The sequence below is a fragment of the Herpailurus yagouaroundi genome, unplaced genomic scaffold, assembly GCF_014898765.1.
Source record: "Herpailurus yagouaroundi ecotype Mexico unplaced genomic scaffold, PumYag 220, whole genome shotgun sequence".
Lineage (NCBI taxonomy): Eukaryota > Metazoa > Chordata > Mammalia > Carnivora > Felidae > Herpailurus > Herpailurus yagouaroundi.
This window is the reverse complement of record NW_024412451.1, coordinates 1,852,765-1,857,986: the sequence shown is the minus strand read 5'-3', so window position 1 is coordinate 1,857,986 and position 5,222 is coordinate 1,852,765.

Here is a 5,222-nt window from a genome sequence, read left to right as displayed (position 1 = left end):
CTAAGCAGGCTCCGTGCTGTCAGCACAGAGCCTGACAGGGGACTTGATCCCACGAACTGTGAGATCAGGACCTGAGCTGAAATCCAGAGTTGGATGCTTAACCAAGACACCCAGGCGTCCCTTTTTTTTTTTAAAAACAAAATTACAATTTTTTCCATTTTAACACCCAAAAGAAGTTACATAAGTAGGACTGGGAGTTCCCGTGTATACTCAGTGTGATGTTTTTACTCGCAGCACTTCTGACACCAAACGTGTGGGTGTCTTTCCTCACATCAACAACCAATTCTCTGACGGACACTCGAACGGACGGTCCTGCCATTCAGTTCTGGAACGAACCACCCAGAGTTAGCATCAGACCCCACAGGTGAAGGGCTCAGCCCCAGCAGACTGCCCTCACATCGGATGCCAGTCCCAAGCGTCGGGTCCCCAGGTTACCCACGCTTGCGTCTGACTTGGCTACGAAGTTGGGGGGTTTTCACCACCCTCCTCCCTTACAGCTTCAATAGTTTGCTAGAGCGGCCCTCAAAACTCAGGGAAGCACCTAACTTGCTTTTTTGGGTGGTTATGAGGGATACGACTCAGGAACAGCCAGATGCAAGAGAGATGCAAAGGACAAGGGACGGGGGCGGGTGGTGCACAGAGCTTGCGTGACCCCTGAGGGTGCCGCCCGTGTAGCCCTCCGTGTGCTCTTCAGCCTGGAAGCTCTCTGAGCTCCTCTGTTCAGAGTTTTTACGTAGGTTTCACTATGTAGGTGCAATTGATTAAACCACTGGGCACTGATGAGTAACTCAACCTCCAGCCCCTGTCTCCTCCTCAGGTGTCCGGGGAGGGGCGCGGCCGAGGCTGAAAGTCCCAACCCACTAACCACATCCTGGTCTCTTTGGCGACCAGTCCCCCCCCCCAACCCCCCGCCCCGGCATCCTGAAGCCATCTAGGGGCCCCCAGTCACATTATTGGCATACAGAAGACACTCTAAACTCTGGAGATCCCCAAAGGTTTTAGGACTGTGCACCAGGAACCCAGAACAAAGACCCGTATTTAGTTTTTATTGTATCACATCCAGCTTTGCCCAGTGATTATATTTTATATAACTATATTACTTTGTCAAAATCAGGAAGTGGAGGGGCGCCTGGGTGGCTCAGTCGGTTAAGCGTCCGACTTCAGCCCGGGGCACGATCTCGCGGTCCGGGAGTTCGAGCCCCGCGTCGGGCTCTGGGCTGATGGCTCAGAGCCTGGAGCCTGCTTCCGATTCTGTGTCTCCCTCTCTCTCTGCCCCTCCCCCGTTCATGCTCTGTCTCTCTCTGTCCCAAAAATAAATAAACGTTGGGAAAAAAAATCAGGAAGTGGATGTTGGGACAATACTCCTAATTCAGGACAAACCTTATCATGCTGGTTTTTTTTTTTCTTTTTAAGTCTTTAAAATACTTAGCAAAACACAAAAATTAAAGAATGAAAAATCCCTTTCACGATGGGGTGAGTTTGAGGTAAGCTGTGCAGGGATAGGGGGTGGATTTTTGGTTACCCCATCTGGTAGGCTGTGGCTTTAGCCACACTCCCCAGCAGCTGTGGGCTGCTTGACTTTAGTCCGGGTCCCAGATGGATGACTGTCAAATTCTAGACCCCTGGGACCAGCCAATCTGTCCCACCCTCAGGCGCCTCTGAGAAACAGAACATTGTGTCTGCAAATTGAGACGTAAGCCCAGTGCGTGTTTCGTGTCTCTGCCCCCTGGAGAAATGTATGAACCCCTGCTAGAGGGGCCCCTTCTGCCTCGCACACCCCCCACCGGGGGACCCAACTGGGTAGGAGCGGTCAGGGCCTAGGCAGAGACTGGCTCTCATCAATCCCCCCGCCTCAGCGTCATTGGTCTGTGGTTTGTTTCTCGGACGCTGGTTGTTATCTCTGATTAAAGCCTCTGCCCAAATGACCCAAAGAAGTGCCCAGAACAGGGAGCTTTTTTTTTTTAAGTTTTTATTTTTATTTATTATGAGAGAGATAGCAAGCAGGGAGGAACAGAGAGAGAGGGAGACAGAATCCCAAGCAGGCTGCATAGAGCCCAACGCGGGACTCAAACCCACGAACAAGGAGATCATGACCTGAGCCGAAATCAAGAGTTGGACGCTTAACCGACTGAGCCACCCAGGAGCCCGGAAGCCTTTTTTTTTTTTTTAATGTTTTATTTATTTTTGACAGAGCGTGTGTGAGCTGGGGGAAGGGCAGAGAGAGAGGGGGACAGAGAATCCAAAGCGGGCTCCGTGCTGACAACAGAGAGCCCAATGCGGGCCTTGAACTCACGAACCGCGAGATCGTGACCTGAGCCAAAGTTGGACGCTCAACTGACTGAACCACCCAGGTGCCCTGAGCGGGAAGCTTTTATACCCTATTGACAAAACAGCTTTGTTTTGTACAGATTTCTGAGCCCCAAATTCCCTGACGCTGGTGACGAGAAGGTCTTTCTTCCTGGTACAGGGAGAGAATCTTACATGTTGGAGTTTTATGAGCTGTTTCAGGGAAGAAGGGCGAGAGTGACCTTCTCTTTCTGCCATTTCTTAAAATTCCTTCACTTTGAGATCTTTCATATGCCAAGGTGCCCCATTTTGGGGTGGCACATCCTGAACCCCGTCAATGGGGAGACAGCCTCGATTTCCAGCCCAGGTTCAGAGCTTCCTCTAAGGCACTTCTGGACTCAGTCTTGTGCGCTCAGCCTAATTTCATAGCTTCCAAGAAAATGGGGCTTCATGGGCCGGGCCTTACGAACCCCCTTCCTCGCAGCCCTGCTTTTTTCCCTGTGCCGATTGCAACACGGTGTCCTTTCAGCATCACCTGCCCTCTGCCCGTCTTCACATCTCCTAGAACCCTGTGTCTCTCCTCCAAATTTGGTCATGGGGACTGAAAGGGCTAGTCCATAGTAGGTGCATAGGAGAGTCTTTGGCTCACGAACTGTATGAGCCACATGATTTGTTTTTCAGTATCATGAAGCATCCGGGGCCTTGCTGATCCTGGAGGGGTCTGTCTCCCGGGGTTAACCGATCGCTTAGAGGTGGCGAAAGGCTCCCCTCTCCTGTGCAGACTGATCAACCCAGGGCTCAGGTCCCTGACCAGTTTCTTTATGAGGTGGGGGTCTCCTGTTTTGGGTCATTCTCCCTGTGAACCGTCCCAGGGCCACATACCTGGCAACTAGGGACAGACCCTGCCCCCCAAAGCCTGCTGAAATTACTCAAGGCAGCCAGTTGTAAATGGCAGTTTATACCCTACTTTGTCCATTTCCCCCTGCAAAAAACACAATGTGTATACTCTCTCTCTCTCCCCTTCCCTCCCCCGGAGACCAACTTTAGTGTTCTCTCCGATGGCCCTTCGTGGTGGGGTGTACTCCTTCATCATGGGAACTGTATGTCTTCAGTGGCAAGCTGCCCATCTGTTGGCCACGCCCTGCCTGAATGAAAATTAAATCTGTGCTTTAAAACGTCCCACGAGGGCTCACAGTCTCATCTGTCAGCGCGCGGTCTATGGCTTGCTCACCGCTGACAAAGCCCTGGAGACAAAGCGGGCATCCATGCAAGCTCCCGTGGGGGCTTGCAGAGAGGAGCTGGATCCCGGTCGAGTCTGGCCCTTCCTCGTCCCCGGGGCCCACATGCAGAGCTGCCTGAGCCCGGAGTCTCCCGGCAACCCCCTTCCCCCACCTCCAACCCGCGTCTGCCCTTACCCAGATGAACTTCAGGGCTGGCAGTGCCTTCAAACTGAGTGCCAAACATGGTGTGTGCCTGCATTTTCGTCTTGGAGAGAGGCCTGAAGGTTTCTGTCCCGACTCTCCAGGGAATCTTTGACTCGTCCCCAAAGATGAGCAATCTCATCCCTAACTTGCGTCATCTATATGGTGTGATTGCACCGATAACTGCCTTAGGGGAGGAGGATGGGGTGGTGACTGGGAGGGACACAGGCAGCCTCTGTCGCTGGCAGGGTTCTAGCTCGTACTCCTGTGGGTGTTTGCTAGAATTTGAGCTGCATATTTGGGTCTTGCATACTTTTCTCTGAAAAATTTTTTTTTACTGTTTATTTTTGCGAGGAGGGGAGGGGCAGAGAGAGAGGGAGACACAGAGTCCGAAGCAGGCTCCAGGCTCCGAGCTGTCAGCACAGAGCCCGACGCGGGGCTCGAACCCACGAACCGTGAGATCATGAGCTCAGCCGAAGTCAGATACTTAACCAACTGGGCCACCCAGGCGCCCCTTTTTCTCTAAACGCGTTAGGAAAATTTGGGAGTGTGGTAAAGCAGATGTGGCACAATGTTATCATTTGGGAATTTACAAAGTAAAGGGATATAGATGTTAGTTTTGCTATTCTCGTCAGTAGGTTTGAGATTTTTCGTAATTTAAAGTTGGGTAGAATTACAAAGAAACCACACACACACACACACACACACGCACACGCACACGCACGTGCGCATATTAATACTAAACTAAAAAGCTTTCCCAAAGAAGTAGGCGGGAGTCAGACTACCGTTTACACCCTTGCATGTTGTCCGTCTGTCGTGTTTCTGTGTCACAGGCTTGTTCCCAAACCTGTCATCCTCCTCTCTCGGGAAATCATGAAATCTGCCTCCCTACAACCCTCGCCTCCTGTAACACCCACCCCCTCAAAGTCTTCCCAGCCCTTCCCCGGGGCTGGAGCTTCCAGGTACTCTAAGGAACAAAACGCCAATCGTAGACTCAGCTCAATCCAAGTCCCAGCTCTGCCGCTTTCCAGGTTGTGTCGGTTACCTATTGCTGTGTAACAAGTTGTCCCCAAGTGCAGTGGCTTAAACAACAGAGCATCATCTCACCTGCCCACAGGACCCTGAGCCTGAATTCCTCACCCGTAGAGCAACCCCACTGGGCCCTTCCTGAATTCCTCACCCGTAGAGATTGGGAGAGACAATAACAAAGTTGCTCCGAGTGGCTCAGTGTTGGGGTCATTCGTTACGCACCGGTAGTGACTGGGACACCCACCCAGGACACTTTAAAGCCAAAAGAACGTCCTAGGACACAGTGTGTACTTTGAGAGGGCTCAGAAGAGAAAGCAAGCCAAGTCAGAGCCTCATGAAAGCCCCGAGTACCTTACCTCTGTCTCTCTCCACTCACCTTTCTCCTCCTAATCAGCTTCCCCTGTGTCTCAGTGCCCAGCATGGGGAACCGTTCACCTTTCTCCTCCTAATCAGCTTCCCCTGTGTCTCAGTGCCCAGCATGGGGAA